At 36.9% G+C, this 23,908-nt stretch overlaps 1 protein-coding gene across 3 annotated transcripts in view; it reads right to left on the minus strand.

Moving 5' to 3' along the window:
• GRID2 (glutamate ionotropic receptor delta type subunit 2) overlaps window positions 1-23,908 on the minus strand; it is a 680,704-nt gene that overhangs the window by 482,724 nt on the left and 174,072 nt on the right. The window lies entirely within an intron of this gene.

The following is a 23,908-nucleotide window of genomic DNA, read 5'->3' on the forward strand; positions in this document are numbered from 1 at the left end:
CAGATCTATAAAAGAAGTTACAGATCTCATATATCATATAGACTTTTTGTTCCTTAGAATTATTTGATGGGAAGACCTTGGTCTTTGTGACTATTGCTGTTTGTATGGAGACACAAGCAGTTTTTCAGTGCAAATCCTCTCTGCTGATGAATGAGGCTTCACAGTTTGGGACAAGAAGCCAAGTCTCACTACTCCTGCTCTGTGAGACTCTCCACTGCTTAGCATGAAATGTTGTAGAAGTTCTCATGCATGCACAAAGAATTTTTCTTGAATAAAGTGAAAAGAGAGAAACCATACCACTAAACAGAAGTGCCGATCATCCCGTGCTCACCTGGGAAATCCCAAGCCAAGGTCCTGAACAGCCAATTAAGGCTGCACTTCAAGTTACATCTTCAGGAGAGGACAGTGACCTAGGTGCTGTGTTGCTGCAGGGACGGATTTTTTCCCTCTGCCTGGCATTATCCCAAATAATGAAACATTAATATCACTCACCTACAGCACAGGACAACAAGGCTAAAACACCAGAGCTAGAGTAGTTAATTACTAATACAACGTGGCACACTTACAAATGAGAGGATTTCAAAGACGACAAATCAGGAATGCGGCATATTCGGAATGATGGCTTGAATCAGGCACAGTGGAAATACACATCCTGGCTTTCTGTATCCATACTGTTGGGCCCTTATTTTTGATGCAAAATCTTAACACTAATAAAACTTGCAGGAGTGTTACTACAGAGAGCTTTGTTTTGGCAAACCTTCCTGCCCTTAGAAGCAACATTTTTTTTTCTCCTATTTCAAATATCATTGGGAATTTGAACTGAAAGAATTGGATACTTTCTGAGCTGATTATCTGACAAAAAGGAGATGCACATTTCAGATTGACACAAACAACTATCAGCTCACTTAAATAACCAAAACGGCAAACTAATTGATCTGGGACAAATCTCTAATCTCAAATCAACACAAAGCAAACCCACGTCACAAAACACAAAAACAATAAAATGGGTCTAGCCTAGAGACTGGACAAATCCTGGAAAATCCTTCCTAGAAAATTAAAAAGTTTTGAGAAGTATATAAGGAAGAAGAGACTGTGCTCCTGACTGCAGGAGCAGCAGCTTTGTTGACAACAGGGTCTCACTGGTATCAGCAACATGAAAAGTAAAATATAAAGACAAAAAAAACCACTTACATGGTGACAACATAAGTTTTTGTATTTAATGTTTTGAAAACCACATCAAGTCTAATACAAAGATGATCAGTTATATGGCACTTGTGCCAATGGCATGAGACATGTAATGTTTTTAGATTTTAAACATGTTGTTTTTCACTATTTTTACTGCACATTCCCATATAGTAAGTACAGCCTTGTTTATATCCTCCCTATTTTGCAATCCCTTCTTCATTAATATTTATACCACAAAGACTTTCAATAACTGAGAGGGAAAAGAATTCACAACTATCACTTTTGCTGATAAATGCTCACCTTATCATAGAAAACACTATTTGTCCTCCTGTCTGATACATGTTAGCATCCCTGTGCAGAGAAAGGATCTATATTGGAAATGTACAGTGCATATAACTGGCTCCTCAAGAACCGATTTCTAATCAAAAGGAAAACCCCACATGAAGAGCATTCAACTGTTTTCGTAGGAGAACCTTCTTTTCACTGCATAATCTCTGTGCACACATTTAAGCTCTTTGTGATAGGAAAGGCACATGTTCTGTCACTTTAAAAATCAATCAGTGGAAAATGGGTAACGCAAAAACACGACAGGCAAGGAGTGTGCTGTAGTGGAATAAGCAATAGCCAGGGAAGGCATTATTCTCAATTTCCCAGCATCAGTTCACAAGAGCTTATCTCTTGCCCTGCATTAATCAAGGCCTCCAACACTGACTTTGCAGTGATAACACCAAGAAAAAAGGTTTGGTGCTTAGCCCCATGTTTGCTGTTGTACTTTTCTGACAGGTGTGACACTCCATACTTCCCATGATCATTGAGGTTAAATAGCCAACAACAGACACAACTTGCGGTGCACTGTTAGAACTGTTCAACCATAAAATAAACATCACTTAGCACGTTTTAAATAAATACTAGAGAATTAGAGAGCACATGGTAGAAACATTAATCTCATAATCCTCCTAGCATGTCTGCCGTTTATATGAACACAGACAGGGGGCTTATGGCTGCCATCAGCTCCAGCCTTGAAATACACTCAGGTCCTAACTTTAAAAAGCAGTGAATAATGACATTCTACCCGAAACTGTTGGATCTGACCTGGTTGTTCAGAACAGGCTGCAACTGGTAAAGGCGAGATTTGTGTAAGATTAGCCTGGCTACATAACAAATAGCTATTGTGCCCAGATAAAGAGAATAAACATCTTCCCACTTTGTGTTTAGGAAAGGTGACAATCACACATCTGACAGCTATATCCAGCTTTCTGCCTATAACACATTCACACAGTATGACTCCATTGATAGGGACTCTTCATAATCCTCTCTTTTACATCTCTTCCTAGAGAGCATAAGCAACTGCTTGGTGTGATACTCCAAACCCACATAAGTGTCCTTAGGATTTGACACACAGTAGCTAAAGGAAACCTTTTCCCCAAATCCTAATGTCACAAACTAAGGGTACGTATTGATCTTTGCTGTGAATATGATGCTCATGACACAACCTAATTTTATTTCATTTAAAATAATGGCAAACTATGAAAGCAAACCAGATCAGATTCATGTTGATATTTAAAAGTCTTCTGAGGTCTTTGATCCATTAGCTGCTGTCTGTCAAAATAGTAGATGTGCTGTGCACAAATGCATGCAGGATGAAAAGCTGCAGCTGATTTATGTCTTTATTACTTGACAGTAGCAGAGTGTACCACAGATCAGAAAATGCAATCTCTAAAATGATTTAGATCTGGATGATTTTTATGTCATTAACATATTATAACCAGAGCTCAGAGGTGATCTTTGAACTGCAAGCATTATTTCCAATCAAATGGAAACTGACATCGCTTAGTCTTGAAAATAAATTAATGAATCCTTTCCATAAGGAATCTAATTCCACTTCTACCTGTAAACTCCATGGTATCTGGTTTCCTATAATTTCCATCAAGGTTTCTACAGTAGAACCAGTATATCTTATTCATTTTTTTAATATTTATTTAGAAAATCTCCAAATTAGATGTTAATGCAGTGCGGAAAGATTGCTACACGAACTACTTCATTTTGGTTTGTGCTAGCTACAGCATTTACTGATGGCAAGAGCCTCTCTAAAGAAGAATAATGAGGGCAAATATGAGCAGAACTGGTCCTACAAGGAAACACTTTATCAGTGCAAAAATCCAGGAGGAAAAGAAAAATTAAACCGTTAGAATTTTGGTTGTTATTTAAAAGGAATTTTTTTCCTTACTCTTACCCAAATGCACTTGTACTATTCATTACCAGGGCTTCATTTAATTTATAAATTTTCAATTTCATGACTCATTTCTCTAATCCCTCTCTTCTCTGTTTTGTTTCTCTGTTTGTTTGGCTTTTAATCTAATGGCATAGGAAAAAAACCAGGAGTGGGGTTAAGGGAAATAAACAGAGGAGAAATTATTTAGGGTTCTGTTCCAAACTGAGTTTTAGGTTGTGTGAGGATAAGAATGGAGCAGGGAAAGCAGTGATAGCAGGGGGTGTGGTGGAAATTGAGGAGTTGTCAGTGTAATGCTTTTCTTTTAAGCTATGAAGACCACAGTCTTTGCTCTACTAAAAGCAAGAACTTCTTGCTCTTTCCATCAATACTGTGCTTTCAAATCCACACTGTCTCTCCTTCAACATGATTTTGCTCAAACCTTCCACTGTCTGGAATATTTGGGTCAAGCTTTGCATTGCATTGCAATTTTTAAAAATCATGCAGCTTTCTCCATCTCTTGCCAACTCTCCAAAAGCATAGAAAAAGCATTATGAAACTGTATGTTATTTTGCAGAGGCAATGAGCCTCTTTTAAGATACAAATAAAATTAATATTAAGGCATTAACAGCATCATTTTATGCAAAGTTTAATTTTTTTTTTCCTGGCTTAGTGGCTTCTTCAGGTTTTTTTCTTACAGCTATTTCATACCCAGAAAGTTCTATGTGGGGAAGAAATATGATTTTTCCAATTATCTTTCCAAATTTAATAGAGTAAAACGATTCTCATAACAAATAGATTGCTATCAACATAGCAGCAGAAAATAGTATGTAGTGAGTGTTAAGGACTCTGGAATATTGTGTGTTTATCATTCCTTTATTCTGATAAAACTAACTACTGCAGCCTGCATAATAGGATCAAACAATGAATGAGCTCAGCAATGGGTGAATTTGGTCACACACTGAAATTGTTTGCATGCAACAAAAAGCAGATTGCATACTCCAAGACAGTGTCTCTGTTTCCTCCTTCCTTAAGATTCATTAAGTGACTCTAAGACCCTTTTCTTTTTGCATAGCCCTCCATGGTTTACTGGGATTTACAAAAAAATACCTACACGACCTGGCAGCACAACTCCCATTACTTTTTCCAAGAAACTGCTTCCAGGTTACTTGCAGGCTTCCAAAAATCCAGCCTCCCATGCTTGATTCTCCATTCTGTCCCAGCCAAATGGATAGGAAAGCTCTTGTGCTACAAATACAGCAAGTGGTGTCTAGGGCTTACAGTGACTCAAGAGAAGGGGAAGGGTGAATTATTCTAGGGGCACCCCCAGAACTGAGAATCTGAGAATTGCATCTCACAGGGGAAGCTACTTGTGACTGAAGCATTTAATTGCAAAGACTGACAGTACAGTTCCAACATTTTATTTCCTAAAAGGACAGCCTTGTCAAACATCCCACACCTAAATGAAATATGCCCTGATCTCTCCCACTCCTCCTTGACCGAAGTGATTGACTTTTCCAGAAACACCTGGAAAAAAGCACTGAAATTTTTCTGATGCAACAAATCAGTACATACACAAGTGCATCTTTGCTTCTAGTTCAGAACCTTTGATTCTCAGTTCTGCTTTTGATCAAATCATCATTTCTGCAACCTGAAAACATCTGGAAAACCTGGTTACTCCTTGTCTCCTATTTCTTAAATGCATCCCAAGGGACTCTAAAACAGTCTAAACCATAGTCTCTGCTTCAGACTTAACTCCTAAACATTGTAACATACAGAAAGGTAAATTTCAAAGAGAGTGAGCTTCATGCACATTCACTTGAGCCTTCACTAACTAATAAGGAGCTCAGAATATTTCAGAAATAGCAAGCCATATCTTTTGCCCTATTAAAGTTTTACTTTTACTGCTGTAACAGCAAAATGTGTACTTAAATAAGTAGTTCAAGAAGATATAAAAAGGTGACTTGGGGGATGTGGCAGCACTAGGTCTCACAAACACAGCTCTCAAGTGAAGTCCATTCTGCTACTCAGCCCCAGTGTTAAGGGGGGAAAAGAACACAGCAGGTCCCCTGAATTGCAGAGAATGAGCCAAGTTTGGCTCTCAATACACAGCAGTTCCTTACCTGGAGCATGGCTATGGACACGTTGCTTTAAAGAATAGATGCCAGCAAACAGCACAAACAAGTTCTATTTAATTTTTATACTACAGTCACTATCTTTGTAATGGAAGGAATGGATGAGGGTGAAAATGGATAATAATTTAGAAAATACATTGGAGCAACTAGTTCTCCCATGTGTTTTTCCAGTCACAGTTTAAATGGAAATATTATATACTGGAATGCTCTTTTCTCTGTGTGTGGAAGAGAAGCTTAAGTACTATACAAGGCATTAATTACAGAGCCACACCTGCTTACAACAGGATAACAACAGCTAGATTTTCTTGTTATCTACTGCTGCTAGTAGGCCTGAAATAGAAATGCAACTACTTCATACTAACAAAAATACTGCAGGTACAGTAGCATTATCATTTTAGTAAGTTGAAGATGTCCCTGTCACTGGTATAGGAAATATAAAGATGAATCACTAAGATACAATACTATAATTTGCTTTATGAGAAAACCAAGGTAAGATTTACTTCCCTTTCAATTAATTTTATGCAAAATTTTATATTATCAGTTTACAGTTGGCAACATGTATAAAACTAAAACCCTTTTTTTTTTCCATTTAAAGCAAGAAAGCTGGTGTGAAGAGGCAATGTCACACCCTTGGGTGTTAGGATTTCACCACAGAGGTCAAAAAGGAATTCTTCCTCTAGAAATAGCTTCAGACCTTCAGCAAGACAAGTTGTATGTTTTCCTGCCCTGTTTGCCTCTGACACATCAAGTATTAGCCATTGTTGCAAGCAGGATCACATCAAAAGGCCAGTTGCTTAAGTCACATCTCCAGTGGAGAAGAGAAAAAAGAGCTTTTGTATAAAAACAACGAAAATAACCAAAACACAAACAAAACCAAAAACAAGCAAAAAAAAAGAACCCCAACCACAACAAAGAAACCAAATCAACTCTAAAACATGAATCGAAACCCAGCTACAGAGGCCTGAAAAGTGACATTTTATTTCATAGGCTGTAAATATCATTGCAGTTCTGCGCCCAGAAAGAGAGGAAAGCAGCAGTGCTGCAGCAAATTATTGAAACTTGAAAAACTGGAAGGATTGAAAAACTAGCACTGCAAAAGAAAAAGGCTCAGGAAGGTAGAAAAGCAGCTCATAGATGCAGCCCTCTGAGGCAGAGAACTGTATCATCACTGCCTGGCTCCTGAGGCTCCAAGCTGCCAAGGAGAAGTCACACTTAGGAAGGTTGGAAAGTAAAAAGCTGTGGAAGCTCCATTGCATTGATATTTACACTTAGAAGACAAATTTAATTTGCCTGAATGACAACCTGTTTTCTTCTATTCTGAGTAGATATTAGTACAAGTAAAATATTTTATCAAATTAGTCTGAACAGTGAGATTTAGACAAAATATTTTTGTATAAAAATATTTTCAACAGACACACGGCTTCCTTAAGTTAGATTTCATAGAAATCTAAGTTTGTTCATGATTTCTGTAGCTCAATACAATTATGTGAAGATTCCCTTATAGCAATTTCTAATCTTTGCACTGTTTTGTTTCCTTCACTTTCAAAATTTACTTCTTTGGGTTCACCTCAAATTATAAATGGGTATACAACATGTTGGTTGTTTTTCTTCATTCTTCTCTTTCTTTTCCTACAAAAAGGTTCCTCTTGTAGATGTATATTTCAATAAGGTAACTAAAACATTAACTTAGCAGATATAGATTAAAAAAATCCAAAGCAAAGGTATTGTGTGAGAAGGGGGAAAGACAAAGAGGAAAATTATCCCGTCCTCATAAGTAACCAACTCTTCTCTTAAAGCAGACATTATTAAACTACAGAAGTGTAAACTGGTCATTTCCAATATACAGAATGTCTGCATTTTACCTTTTTTTTTAATCCTCTAGTAGAAGTTGAGAGCCTTTCCTAAATCCCTATCAGACTGCAAACACAGAACAGAAAGGACAGTGTCTGCCCTGAAGACCTTTCAGCCCAAATGCCAGGCACAAGACAAAGAGTGGCAAGAAGCCAGGTAGTCAGGATGACAGGCACACCAGGAACCCAACTGCTGTCAGCCTTCTCCTAGAGAAAAAAGGAATTAAGAATCCATACAAAAAACAAGGTGATGAATGGGTTTGTGTGTCAATGCAAGTGCTCCCCAAGGTAACACAAGGAAGTATAGATTAAAAAAGTAGCATGCCAACACACGAGTGACAAAATCCTTGTGTCACTGATTGTCTCAAGCAGGATACAACATCATGATAGCACACAAACAACACACAGGCTGGAAAAGGCTCCAGCGTTACTGACAGAGAAAATGAGCACTTGATTCTGATGTGATAGAGAAAGGGAGGTTAGCTGAGAGCAGGCAAAATGTTCCAAGCCACAGGTTATGAAAAATATTCGGGCAGCAGATGTGAGTAGATGGAGATTAGAAAATATGTCGCCTGCCAAGAATAGATAATAGAATATTGGGATGTGAAATGTGGTGACTTTCAGATTTGTACAGGGCTAACAAAAGGTGCATGTTAAGAGTTCTTGTGTAAATACAAAATCATGTAAGAAGGAAGCAGATGCTGGGATATAAAAGGTAGTTAAAACTGAGATGAGATCAAGGTTACAGGCCAAAAAACAGTAAAGAGATAATACTCCTCACAGCTACTAGGAATGCTGTACCTGGCAATAATGGAGAGGAGATGAAGAGCTCTGCTTTAACCCCTTTGAAAAGACAACCAATGGCAGGTGAAAATTAAATATTTCCTGCAGAATAACACCACTGTTAAAAAGGATACGAAGAAACAACCAACACTGCCATCAAGGCGTTAATTGTTTCTTACAAAAATACCTTTCAAAGAAGGAAGCTGTTATCGAGCCTCCTGCTACCTCAACCACAAGCTGGACTGTTACTGACAACAGAGGGAAAGCTTCCCCTTGCAGTCCACTTCACAGGGACCAGAGGTGTGCAAAGCAGTTCCTACCCACACCTACTTTAACTTAGATACACTTCCTTCATGTCACAATATCCCCAAGCTCTTTCTCAAGCTGAAGAAAACAGAGTACAGCATCCTTATCATCAGTTCCTGATAAGAGACTCAAGAGCACCAACTACTTCTGTGTGATATGAAGCTGCTCCCAGGGATTGTTATCCCTGCCTCCAAAAGCACTGCCCTACTCTCATTCTCAGGAAAAGATGGCATTAATTCTGTGAATCCAAGCACACTTGAGAAGAGAACACCATAAAGAAAACTTGTTAAACAAACAGTCATAAATACCTTCTAAAATCCAGGAGACTGAGGCAGCTAGATAACAGATCTTAGCAGCTGAATAAATTAATAATACAAATGGTGTCCCCACAGACAGCTTTTCTTACACTCTGGGCTTTATCTATACAAAACACTAAGCAAAACAAAGAAAAAAGGGAAAAGAGAGAAGGAGAAGAGGATAGGTTTCCTGTGATACCTTTTGGCTCAGCAAAGCAAAGGTTAGTTTAATCCAACTCTCCTTTCAGGAAATGTGGAAATTACACTGGACTGGACAGGGAGAAGGATAAAATGGAAAAATTGTAGATAGGTGAGATTAACACATTCATAAGGGGAAGTGAGCAAGTGCCATTCTAATCTTACCTAGCTACAGTTCTGACTCCAGAGAATGCCTCATTTCCCTTCATGTGAGTTTAAAAGAAACATTTTTTCACAAGACATATGAAATCCAATGTTCATGCAATACATAACAAAAGTACTCCTCATGCCTAGGAGCATGAGGAGCTTGGGAATTAAACAGTAATTTTTCAAACACAAAAAGAACAAATCATCATGCTTTAAAACCCACACAATTTTTTGCATCTCTAAACACACACCCACGCTGTTCTGTACATACAGGAAATCTTTATTAAATTAAATCTGAGCCCATTTGTGGAGCTTGTAGTGGCACCACAAACAAAGTGAAAGGTATTTTGGAAAGTTCATAAATAATTTGGGAGCAACAGAATAAGCAGTGTTGCCAAAGTGCAATAATGTTATTCTTGGAACTGGAAGAAATATTTAAACCAGTGTATTCTTGCTAACTACAGGAGAAGCCACACTTGCTCTGAAAACAGATTTGTAGGTGTTTCTGTCTGTACCTAAGTGCAAGAAGGCATTCTAAAGATTAATATAGGCATTTGTCTTACCATGAGAGGTAATTAGACATACATTTGCTACAACACTTCTGTTATCTTCCCACACAAAGAGAAAGGATCCTTCTTTTTTCATCATTACTGAAAGACATTTTCAAAGGCAACTTTCAGAGAGAGGGACTGAAGCAATGACTTTCACAATGTGCTCAATTCTTTGGAAATAATATGAAAATCACAAGTGGGTTCTAGAAAAAAACTTCAATAATATATTTCATTAGAATATGAATAGGAAGAAAGGCCCTGCATTTCAACTATTCCTTACACAGAGAGAGGTTTATGGTCAACCACAAGCAGCACATAAGGGTCTAGACTTTTATTTAATCCATGTTTATATTTTTGCTACCAGTTATTGTTTCTTCCTTTTCCCTTCATGCATGACCCAGTATTTTTTCATTTCTTATGAGATATTTATGCCTTCTTAACTTGACAAAGACCCTTCATAACAAAAAAAATTCAATTTCTTTATCGAGTCTGACCAAAAATCTTTGCCATTACATTTGACTGTGGGACCACCCTCCCTCACATACAAACCACACAACCTCCACCAACACACCTGGCAATGTACAGGAGAAGAAAATTCCCATCATCTTAACATCAGGCAGCATGGGTGAATATTTATTTATTATTTATTTATTTTAGCTTTTATTTTTGATTCTCATTTAAACCCAATTAATTTGTTAGGGCCACTGTGATTTCCAGTATTAGACCAGTTACGTGTATCTTCCAAGTGTTATTTTCTCTAATGCAGAGCAAATTTTATTTGCAGGATATTGTGTTGAAAAAAGATATTTAGGAGCAAATCAATGGATAGCAGAGAATTCAGATGCAAGATAAACAAATAATAGGACAATTATAAGGAAGATCAATAACTTTCCTAACTGAAACTCACTTAGTATTTTCAATTCACATAAATAAATAATAAAAATTACTATTATCCCTGGAATTTAATACCTGTGAAAGAACAGACTTTATTTCAGACTGGAAAGTGCAACAAATAAATTGATTCTCTATTTTGAAAAAGAAGGTAGGCATTTCTCGGTTGCAACAGAATCTTTAGGAATCCCAAAGCATCTCAGAGTGCAGAAGTCACTCAAGCTCCACATCACTGAACCTTCCTGGACCAAGATAAAATTATTTGGACTAAGCAGATATATCTGAAAATAAGCCTAAGGCATAAATATCAGTAATTCAGGAAAAGAACTGACCAAAGACAACAGCAAGAGGCCTGCAACTAAAACCTTAAACCCAGGCTCAAAGTCATAAAAGGGTAATTTTCATATCCCCTTGCATCCCTAAACTGAATTGCTTTTGGAGGTATCTCTTTGCAGTGCATGGGGAAGGGCTGTATTGTTTGGGGCTTTTATATATAAAATACTGTGCAAAGTGTAACTCTCAACCAGACAGCAACAAAACTGCTCCAAAGGATGCACAAACCAAGGCCATAATTTGCAGGACAACAAAGGCAAACCGATTTTAGGTCTTATCTTGTGTGCCAAATCAGCAGTTTCAAGCAGTTGCAGATACTTGTATTGACTGAAAATATCAGGATTGCATGGGTCTAAGTTGGAGGGCAAATATGCAATGAAAAATATCATTTCACCACAGCAACATCAACAAAGTTGCAGTACCACCAGGTTCATTCCCTGAATACAGTACTGACTGAAGGAAAGGCTTGCACACAGAGGTGAAAGAGGAAAAGAGAACAGAAGGTTCCCAACACAGAAATGATACTTGGACTTTGACCAGATTCCAGAGTTTTAAAACTATTGTAATGTTTCTTCCTAGATGTCTTCAAAATATTGGGGAACATCAGAAATTAATGACCTCCCAGCAGCACTGCTGAACAAAGTTGGCCTTCTCCATACATCTTCAAAAACAATATAGGCTATAATAAAACTGGTTTCTCCTGTAATAAGAACAAACTTGAGAGCAACAGCAGTGGAACATAAAACACTGTAAGATAACTTAGGGATCATCATTGTAACAGTTTTTGTAATTCTTTATTACCTCTCCAAAGACTTTAGAAGAAGACAAAGCTTTCAGAAAGCAAATTGAAAACAATACCAAGGATAAATTAAATTTTGGATTTACTACTAGGCATAACCATGAAGCATTAACAATGTACAAAATTGCATTTAAAGTTATGAAGAACATGACCAATCGCCAGTGTTTTTTAAAGAAATTAGGCAATAATTTTATTCTAAGTGAATGTTCCAGAGGGTAAATGACTTCTGCAGTGCAATAAATGGTACAGTAAATTGAGGAGTATATTTTAAAAGTAGGAGCAATTTTCCTTCCATAACCTTCACTTGAAAGAACATTATTGCTATTTGATTAAATAGACTAAATGAAAAATAAATTAGAAGGCATTTTATGGGGTTTAAATACACTTAATATCACAGTAAGATACATGGATTTAAATGGCAACTTTCTAAATGATACCACACTGAAAGCATAGAATATACAGAACAATTTATAGAAATAATCAAGCATCTTGACAGGACAGTTACTACTGTTACCTAGAGGACTCCTGAAAAATATAAAATATCTATTCTCTCTCTGTTTATGTAACTTACTACTCAAAATTCTGCTTCATAAAAATTCAAGATTTTGCCAAGTTACTGCTCCCCTGCTAAAAAAGATGTGTCAAAATCAGATACCTTCAGGACATACAGCCTGCACAATCTGTGTATGGTTGGGGGGGGGGGGGGCGGCGGGGAGACTGTTAAATAGATTTTGCATGGCAGTCTGATGCATTTCCCAACCAGGACAAACTACATGCTACTGATATGTCCAAAAGTTGCTGAGCACTGTTTTCTTCTTAATACTAGGAGAAAGATTGAGTTCTCAGAAAAAAAAATGAAAGGAGTTTTTGCTGTTACAAGATGTTCTACAGCACAAAAATAAGCACAAAATAATCACTGAAATAGGTTTCATATTAAAATAGCACAATAGAAGAACTTGTAATATTTTTTTTTTGGCCAGGATTTAGTGGGGATATCAAAACTAAAGCCTTGTGAAGAACAATGCTTTTTATGTTTACCAAACTTGTAGGTAACTTGTTTCCATTGACTTAGTTTATTTTCATAATGTAGTTAATAACCTTATAAAAAAATGGCAAAAAAATATGTGTTTCTCCGCTAAGCCTACCCTAAAAGGAAAGTGATGCCCTATACAGAAAGAGAAAAAATCATTGTGGAGAGGAAGGGGAAGCACTGCCACTGTACAGTATTTTTTTTCCATCAGCCTGTACTGAGGCCCTGAGGATTTCCTGAGCTGTTACAAGCCTGTAAGTTGACTATGGAACAGTTGTGGAGGTTGATGGCAAAGCCAGAAACCATCAGGTGAAGAAGTGTGTGACCAGGCACAGTTTGCCTTTGCATGTGTGAATATGGAGTTCAGTGTCATGGTGTTTTGCTTTTTCACATAACACTCACTGCATTTCTTTACAAATGGGCACTGATAAGTATTCTGCTCCTTATTTATATTCTGGCAGTTCGAGACTCCCTCTTTGCTTCTGTTTATGAATTTTCTTGGCTGAAAGTTCTCATATGATGTTTTGAGAAGTGGCATAAATGTGAATATTTATTGCTCAAGCTACACACAGCGAAAAGACATATGCAGAACCATGTTCAGAAATGCTCACTGCTGATGAAAAGGCTGTAGGCTGTGACTACTCCTAGGATTTTTCCTTGATGGTGCTATCAGTGTTTTGCTGTCACCCATGAGGATATTCAGCCTACTTTTGGCACAATCCAAATTATGCAAAAAGGTGCAGATATTCACCCTTTTATTCAAACTGAAGGTTACCCTTGACATACTGAATGCTTTCTTAGTATTTGAGTACCAAAGAAAAATTTCACAGCTATAAAAACAGATATTAAAACCAATAAATAATCCAACAGTGCAATATGCTCAGCCTAAATTTAAGGGAAAAGCACAGGCCTGCTGCTTTCTCTCTTCCTGCTTTTCCCCATTATTTTAAAATCACTGAGTAATGCACTGTCAAAAGAAGTGCAACACCTGCTGAAAGGCAGAGGATGACCAGGACAAAGAACTAACCCTGGAATGGTTTTTGTAGGGCTTTGCCACCTGGGTGTTATCACTCTGTCACCAGTAAGAAAAATTTGTCACACACAGGCTGTGCTCTAGGACTTTGAGAATGCTTTGCTGCAAAGTCAAATAGTACCTTTGGAGAAAGGAACAAGAGCAGAAAGTGAGCAAAACTTTATCACCAATTTTTTTAGCCTAAAATCTTCTGAGACTCACAACAGGCTGACTGAATCTAACAGGAATCTATTCCAGGCCTTTTGAGCTAAGAGCCCAGATGTTTCTGTGGTACAAAAACAAGTAAAATCTGTAATAATTTTAAGACTTCCCCAGAATCCCAGTTCAGAAGAGTGTGCTACTTCTAAGTTTCAAAGCTCAAGCTCACTCTCAAATCTACACTGGGCTAACTGAACTGGTTTCAAATTTCACTGGTAGAGCTTTTATATGAATATATTCCTTGCAAATCAAAACTTCCTCCAAGTATTTCAGAGTTCAGACACGATCTGTGCTTTGCATATTTATCTTAAACACGGCTTCAAAACTGTCACAATACTTTCCAAGCTATGCATATAATTCATACATATGTCAGGAAGAAGATGAATTATCAAGCTTACATTTGTGAAGTATAAACATAAAGCTTTTCTAAGATATGTGCACTTTTTAATTGCTAATTGCTTTTTAAAATTTCAAGGGAGAAATTTAGGACCAAATCAGGCAGGCCTGAATATAAATAGTTCCTCGCACATGAATGTAACAAGCTGTCCCATGTCCTACAGAACCTCTGTGGTCTGCTGTGCTTTCCTTATACTGAGACAGTTTGCAGTGGCAGATGTCGCATCCTTGCTGTCCAAATTCATCTGACATAGTGAGTAAAGGATGCAATCTGAGAGGGAAAAAACCTAAACCAACTTTCTAAGGGAGTTTTGTAATAGACAAATTATTGTTGGCTTGTTTGGTTGGTTTGTTATTTGTGCTCCTTGCTCGTCTATGCACTATGCCTCTTTCTCCAATAAATCTCTCTTCAGGATTAACTTTTGTCTATGATTCATAACAGCTATTAGTTAAGAAATTATGGCCAAATGGAGTGGCACTTGCAGAAAAATGATGTAATTTATTTATTGAAATCAATAAGTAATATTTTGAAACTGTCAAATGATTTTAAGTGATGGTCTTATTTTGTTATGCTCAACTTTGTCATTTCTCTCTTCTCCTTCTTGTTTTTCATCCCAACTACTGCATTTTCCCTTGAAAAATGCTAAAAAAAAAATAAAGGCAGATGGCCCAATCATAGGCCAAGGCAGTTAAATAGTACAGATCATGATAGCTTTTTTCTGACCAGGGATGTTTGGTACTATGATGAATGCATATATTGGCTACCAACGTAAAAGGTAAAAAAAAGAAGAAAGAAAAAAAAAGCTTCTTTCTGCCCTTTCCCCAGAATAAGGGCAAAACCTCTTCTCCTCAACACAACCAAGCAGAAAACACCAAAACAAAATAAACTAGCAACAACAAAAAAAGCTAAACCCTTCCTCCTTCCAGATCAAAATCATTGCAGAAATCCTACAACCTGCTCAACCTGCTGAAGATATGTGAATAGCACAGCTGGTTTATTTCTTAAAACACAAGAAAAGAAACAATTTTTTTCATTATTTTATATCAGGTTCTTGAAGCCAAAAATTTGCATGTATTCCTATTCTAAGTGGCAATAATTGACTATGCTACCAGAATGATACTTTCCTCTTAGTTCTCTGAATAGACTTGAAGAAATGCCCTTCTTGATAAAAATCTTCACCTCAAATGTAGATCCATGAAAATGGTAAAATTAAATATTTAAAGATTCTCCAGAAACTGGGACATGGTATATCAGGTATTTATCAAAATAAGTTATTTAGAGGCACAAATGCAGTCACAAATATGATTCTGTGCTACAATAGTAGCAAGTGGACTGAGTTACATCAGAAGGGAAAGTCTCAATTTCCCTTGGCCTAGAAATTGGTAGAAATAAGCAACAAAGTTGCTGCATAGAAATGCCATTTGCTTTGTCATTCAATAGCTATCTATTTTGAAAACAAAACGCTATTAAAAGATCACTTACACTTCAGCTTGATTGATGATTTGTCACTTTTGCTACCCTTTTACTGAGCAGCAGACCAATAAAGAGTGACTTTGAGTGACAGTAAACCCAGAATTTAAAGTAAATTAGAGGAAAATAATCTGTATACATAAGAGTCAAAACAAAGACCACAGTTTGATTCTTCTTCTCCTCTTCTACTGCAAAACTGGGATGTAATTAAATTTTGTAATGACAGCTCTGAACTCAACCATCTGCCTTTTTCCTCCCTCCCTCATTTTTCTTACATTTCCATGTAGACTATGACACTCATGTTCCTAGGAGTGAAGCAAAGATTAGATTTACTGAGCAGTGGCTCTCCCCAAAGGAACAGTGTCTGAAAATGGGGGACCTACAAGGGGGGGACCTGCTTAGAGCAACCTGACCAACACACTGCAATGGTGTAGGTTTAAAAAAAGCACTTGTATGCGTATAGGTAAGAAAATATTGGGTAGCCTCAGGAGGGTCCAAGTGTCTTTCTAAATCAAAGTGCCTTTGGACCAGTGGGTCCAGCCTGGCTCTTCATACTTCAGAAAAATTGTTGAAGGCTGACAAATTTTTAACAGGCAACGTCAAATGGGAGCCTAAAAAACCAGGAAAGCATGACATTAAAAGGAGCATCAATCTGTTTCGCTAATCTAAAGGAACATGAAGGAGCGACTTGATTACAGTCTTTAAGAAATACCTGAAGCAGAAAAATTTGATAATGGAAGAATCACAAATGAATGGCCAAAACCTGCATTAAGATTAATACAGTCTGAAAATAAGGAGGTTATTTTTAACACTGGAGGCAATGAACCACTGAAGCACCTTATCATGGGTTGACATCAGCTCTGCAGCACTAGAAACATGAACGTTAAGCTTGTTGCTTTCCAAAAAGCACAGATCTTTAGTTAAGAGATAGCTTCTTGAGCAAAGGTCCCTGGTTAGATGGAAATAATGACTTCTTGCAAACTCCTGGACTGAATCTAGAGAAATGATTGGTGGGTACAGGGGGAAAAACAACAGAAGTGAATTGGTCTTGAGGACTTTACAGTTCATCACACTGAAATCTCAAAGAGAACAAATGACAAGAAGGTAAGATAAATTCAATTTTCAGCAAGAAATATATAAAAAAGAAACCCCTGTTATAGCGTCCACTTCCTAATAGTTTTATTTGAATTTATTTCTAGTTTCAGTGCCATCCCCTGAATGGTTTCTCTTCAGAAAAAAACAAAGATAACAGTAGCTTAATTAAATTCTATGAAGTAAAAAAATTTGAATTGACAAAAAAGACCTAAACCAACATGTGTTGTCAAGGCAACACAGGACAAGAATTGTCTTTAATATCTGACAATAATGACAGCTAATATGACAATATTAGCCATCATTTGTACAGAATACTGATGCATCTCTCTGCAATTTTAATCTGTAATGAGAAGCAAAAGTCATGTCTATAAGCAAAGATAAAATTTCATGTTTAAGAAATGAGATTTAATTTTTAGTTTGATTTTTACTTATGCAAATCAAGTAATACTCAATATAATCCCTGGATGTTGGTGTCAGATGCAACACAACACTGGTAAGGAAGCGTTATCTCTAAGGGCCCAAATTAATTTTTAGCAGCTTAGGGTTTGATAAACGTTGGAAGTTAAGCAAAAACAGAGTACCCGCCAGCAAAGTCAGTCAGGTAGATTATTACAACATTAATAACTCCATCTTTGTCATGTAATTAGAAAGCAAAATGCAGAAAGGTATTTGAAAAAATATACCTTCATGAGCAATTCAGCTTTTAAAAGAAAGAACTTTACACAACACAAAAAGTAGGAGAGGTATTATTCTAGCTTGTTCAAGCACTCAAGTAAGCCAGAAATAAATTCAAAGGTACCTAACAAATAGAACTACAGACATTTCAGTGTTTGTAGTTCCACAGTTTGGAAAATAAGATTTAACTCAGACGATTACAACTGGGGACTGGGGTGATCAGGGAAAATAAATAAAAGGACAAAATTGGTGTTTAGGGCACAAGGTTTACATCAGAATCCTGGAGCATTCACTCTTTTTTTTTCTTGCTGTAAGACTTACCAGTAGTGCTGGACAGCAAATGCTTCTGCGTTTATTAATTGTTTACTGCTAAAACACCTAACTAGAGTAAGTACAACTCTGCAGCTATGAAGTTGTCAGAAAACTGTTTTTCCTCTCTCCCGCTTTCCTCTTCACTTTAGAAGGAGAGAATGACTGACAAAGAAACTGATATTAATCTCTCTCTAGCACTACACTCTTCCAGTTGGTTTGGAACATAAGAAAAGTATTGGAGGAATTCAGGAACAGTTGAATAGAAGAATTCCCTATATTACTAAACAGATTAATCTGTATCCAAATGTTCTTAAAATCCCCGAAACAACAGCTACTTCTTAAGAGACTAGAGTTTAAAAGTAGTACGCTACAAATTTTCTACTGCAGTTTTTGCTACTTTATGACTGTAATTAGTTTACACAGATGATTTTTAGAGAAACTACTTGGAGCTTCCATACTACTTCATTAGAACATCAAGATTCACTGACTCCCCTTCTATCACAAAGATGATTCCCACCACATGTCAAGGAAGTCTGCAAGACATCTGTTCTGAGAGATCAGTTGGAAGGGAAGAGGATTCCTTAAGGATCACAGCATATTTGCCCCGCACCTTTTACTTCTCACCCACAAAGTAAGGCCCCCAATTAGAAAAATAGCTAACTTTACAACCCTGTGGTGGATTTCACCATGGCTGGCTGGCAGTGCCCATTCCGGCACTCTCACACCCCCTACTCAACAGGAGGACAAAGTGGGATGGAAAAGTTTGGGGGTTGAGATAGACAGGAAGGTGATTTATCAGCTATCATCACAGGTAGAAAAAGCATGGCTTGGGGAAGATTAATTTAATTTATTGTTAATTAAATCTAGATTAGAATGGTGAGAGAGAAAGACAAAACAAACCCACAATATGCCTTCACCCGATTCATGACCTACAGGCAAACACCAAAGAAAGCACAGTCTCTGCATGTCAGACAAAGCCATAGGTCTGTGGTTGTTTGGATGTGACACTTAGACAAGCACCAAGTATCCCATCTCAGCTAAGTGACAAAATCCAAAGCTATTAGCATAATCACAACAGTTTTGCTCTTCAGCTTTTGTAAAATTGTTGCATATCTCTGCATTGCAAACAAGAAAGAACAAAATTTCTCTCCTGAGCAAACTGGTGAGGAGTCAAAGCCCTGGAAACAAGAGACTCCTGAACAGACAAAAAATAGGAAACATTCCATCCTGTTGGTTGAGCATTTGTGAACAGTGGTTACCAGCACTGGTGCAGTGACCTGAAAGATTTGTCCATACAGCCAAAGGGCTTGAAGTCTATTTCTACCTGAAAAAGTTCTAGATACAGGTATACAGGTTTGGGAACAAACAAACTAAAAATTAATAAAATGTGGACAACAGCCTTGCATATATAGTACAGTGTGAAAAAAAAGTTTGGAAAACTAGACTGCATTACAGAACATAACTACAGTGAGACATTAAAGGAGAAAAAACATATGAAAGTCAACTTGAGAGAGATGATTCATTTCTATGAGGTAAACTGAACATCTAAAATTGATACATTTATAATTAAAAGTCCAGAGGAATTAATCAATTAGATTTCTAGCCCGGTCATTAGTTCTCCATGATTTTCTTATTGGATCTGATTGCCAGTGCTATCTATGTAAGGGACCTTCATTACTCTTGTTGTAATAAAGTGGTGTGAAGATTTACTGCCCTTCCCATGCTAATGAAGATTAAAAGATCAAAATAAACCTGAAGTTGAAAGTTTAAAGCATGAAAACTTATAAAAGAGTAACATCACGATACATAAAAGAAAATTATTTACATGAACTATATTTTTTAAAGCCAGGCACCCTACAAGACCAGCACTAATCAACCAAGCACATCTGCCTACAGTAGCACCAATATTCCACTGTTCACAACTGTGTTTTATGTGAGACAAAATAAGGAAAAATTTAAAATAGAACTGCCTATACAAGGCCCAAGATCTTTTTTGCATATCCACGTCTTTGGAATAAGATCAGTCTGTTTAGCCTATAATTAGTACATCTGTATGTCCTAAGACCTCACTTTTCACTCCAAAGTAGATCCATGTGGCTTTCCAAATTGATCCCTAATTTTTCAACTTGATGCCAACTTACAGCTCAATTTCTGATCCTTCTTCCTTTGTGTAACTATGAAGTACATTTACATATATTTTTGCACAAGACATGATAAGTAGAGAGCAGTTGTTAGTACTTCCATCTAATAGTGAGCTTTACTGTCTTGGAAATACTTTGCAGAGAAAATTAGACGACAAAAAATAATCGAAAAGAAGTATACATTAAAAAAAATGCCTCTTTTTTTTCAGAATTACATATGCAAGCATAAGTGCCAGCAAAAACAGATCAGACAATTGCATGGAAGCACACCCAGGCCTCCAAATGATACAGAAATGGCTGTTGCAGGAAGGTGAGAGGACAAATCAAAGCACTAATCTATTCTCTTCCTAATGACCTGCCACTACCACAACTGCCAGCAAATAATCCTCTGGGACAGTCATGTTGTTGTGCCTAATAAATTGTCTAAATTGTTTTTGCTTCTTTTAGCATTACTAAATTACATTTGAACATGTTTGAACACTCAAATGTCAGCTCTGAAACCTCACAGTACACATAAAACTTCCAAGAAAAACTAAAGCCATACAAAACAACAGCTCTGATGTGAAGATGAGAGTAAGCAAAACACAGTAGAAGGAAGTGAGAATACTTTTCTTTTTCCACTTTCCATCAAGATACAGAGGAAAGACATCTTCAAAAATCATTCTTTGCTAGTCATGCATGAATGAGTACCTGAGCATGATACAACAAACTCTTCTGCAATTTAAGAACTATGAGGAAGGAAAACTCATTGTATACCCAGCTCAAGCCTCTACTGCCTCCAGCACCAACCATGAAATACAATTATTGATGTTTCCTGCCAATAGAATAAAACAAGTCATAATTAATATTACTTTATAGTCTGTAATAATATGTGTAGAGGAAAAAAGAAAAAAAATATCAGCTCTCTCAGTCATTTATCCCTCAACTAAAATTTTATTTTTGCACTTGTTTTCATAAAAACTATTTTTCTTGCAATGACCCAAGCATTGCTAATGTGTAGTCTTGCTTTTATACTTGCTAATATAACAAATGGCTATAAAAATAGCCAAAACTATGCACAGTACCAACCCTGAGATTCAGATGATCATATATCATAATGGTAAATACATTTTCAATTTATTGACATTTTCTCTTTTGGATCCAGTGATCTAGCCTTTCCACTGCAACTCTGATTATTGCTTTTATTCCTTGGAGTGTTTTAAGTAAAAGCAACTAAGGCCAGGTCCAGTTCTAATGAAATGAAGGAAAGCTTTGCCATCAGCCTTAATATAATCATGAAGCAGTGGTTACTGAATAAAAGCTGTGTACCTTTTTATCCTCTGCATATTATTCAGGCTTCATAGCATGCCCAACACTTTTAGATTTCTGCTGATTTCCTAATGTATTTCTAGTTTTCTGCAAACCTGTATGGTCTTGCTGTAATGACCACGATCTACTTTACTTTTAACTTGCTTTTTTACTGTGTAATGCACCTCTATTGTGCAAGTTATCTTGTAACAGAGCACGCTAGGGAGAAATTTTTTATTTCTTTGTCCTGCTTCTGTACACTGGGCCATGGTGAGGCTTCTGGGAAGAGCCAGGATTTCCTTGAGGCTGAGATACAATAAAAGTAAAGAGAGGGAAGGAAGAAGGAGCACTGGGAAGGGAAGCTTAGGGAAAGGATGCAAATCTGGATAGCAGAAGTGGCTGAGGGAAATGAGAGGCAGTCAGGCCTTGGAAGTGATGGAAAAAAAACCTTTCTCTGGAGGGGAACACAAACACTGTTCTCTGGGGAGAAACAGAATCACTAGGGAGAAAAATAAGCTTGAAAGAAAGGCTGTGGTTGTACCAGAGAAGGAAGGGAAAGACTACAAGTGGGGAGAAGTCAGGTAGAGTAAAATTTGCAAACTTTTGCTATCAGTTTCTTTTTATATGAATCCTATTTTGAGGGGTTTTTTTCTGACTTCAAAATATTAATTGCTATAATTTATATTCAAAATTAGTCTGGCTTTTGGATTTAAATTTATTTTTGTCTTTTGGGAGAATTTGCTACAGAGGAGAGTTTAGGCAAATCCACACAGAAGATAGAGATGACTCAGTCTCATCACACCTACAGAATGGCAAATATTTGTAAGACTTGTCTATCACAAAATATGAACCCATGAGCTCTCATTTGAAGACTGAGAAGCTTTATTTCCCACATAAAAACTTGCACTGCTGCTTGCACCCTGTCTTTCATGGATACCACAACTCTGCCAGGAAGCCTCCTAAAGTCACAATTCTTGCATGTAAAAAGTGCAATCATGCTTGCAAAATTTATTATGTATGCTCACTGGAGAGCTCCTTCTCTAAAAAGGCATTTGTGTACAGTAAGTTTTAATTTCTAGGACACTTCCCCTATTATGCTCAGTTCTAGTCTCCATGATGACTTATTGTTATTATGTAGAACTCCCTGGATCTTTCCTGCAGGCAGTGCTTGATCTCTCTCATAATTTCAGCAGTAGTAGCAGCTTATTTTGCATAATTAAAAAATCGTTCTAGTTTATCAAGCACTTGGATGAAATTTGTGTTTATAGAGAAGTGTTCTCTAGAACTTTATTTTTGCTTCAAGAAATTCAGTCTGAAATATTTGGTAAATATTCTTCACTATTTGGTGAATGTACCAGTACACAAAATATATCAAATAGTTCTTTGGCAAGTACAGTTTATTTTTCTCTGCTAAATAATGGAATAGCTTTTCAATAAAAGGAGAGGATATGTATAAACAAATGCAGTACTACTTTAGATGTGATCTGTTTTATAATTTCTCTGAAAGACTAATTATTGCATCATTTAGATGCTGGTTACATCCATCCATCCATTTTTCAGTCAGATCCACGGCAGTTTTTGAAGGAAGTTTTGGCTTTTTACCTCTGGAAAGGAAATTCAAAGGATGCTGCAGAGTTCCCAGTTCAGATACCCACTGCCCATCTAATCCCCTTACAGTCAACCTGCTAAGCAATTTGAAAACACCTGCTGGAAAAGGAATAAAAATCCAAGCACCAGTCTGTGAAAAGACTAAGTAGGGAAGACATCTCAGTAGTAGAGACTGATCACTGTATTGATACACTTGTAAGAGAATCTGAGGAAAAACATTACAAGAAGGGACAGATTCCTGAAGGCTCTGGACTCAGATGTAGAGATGGCTCTGCTTCCCTACAGTTTCTGCCAACTAAATACTCCCCAGTGGGTAATATCACTTGCATGCACAGCTTTTGCAGAAGGAACTGATGAAATCTCTGATAATTCAAATATTAATCTAATCAAAAATTCCATTAACAAAGGATGTTAGAGTGGTGGTGTATTACAGATTAATCAGAATTCATTACAATTCTCTCCTGTGGTGCTCATGATTCATTGGTCTTTCAGTAGAAAACTAAGGGAATCTATAGCAGCTTACAGGAATTGTCTAAAAAAAAAATTTATTAGCTCTTTCTCATGCTGCAAAATACCGGCAAAAAGTATTCCATCTTACAAGGGAAATACCATACTAAAAAATAAGCATGTTTATAGCACCTATGAGGGTGTCCACATGCACACAGAAAAATTGGGTATTTTAATCACTGACCTCTCTCAAAAGTTAAGAGTTCATTCAATATCCCCAGTAATCTCACAAAAACCATAATCATACCAGAAATCAGCAGGAAGAAAGGAGGCAGTAGGAAAACTGATATGTTCAAGTTTTGTTTCCCCAGTGTTTAGTTAAATAGCGGAGGGAAATAAACATTGAATATATGTTTTGCATATGGGGTGGAGATGTTAAATTCTTTCTTTTCTGAGGAAATGCATATTTTATTACAGTGGCATGCTTTTAATAGTTGGAGGCATTTAACTTGAGTTGCAACCCACACAATTG

This window comes from Lonchura striata, chromosome 4, assembly GCF_046129695.1.
Source record: "Lonchura striata isolate bLonStr1 chromosome 4, bLonStr1.mat, whole genome shotgun sequence".
Taxonomy (NCBI): Eukaryota; Metazoa; Chordata; class Aves; order Passeriformes; family Estrildidae; genus Lonchura; species Lonchura striata.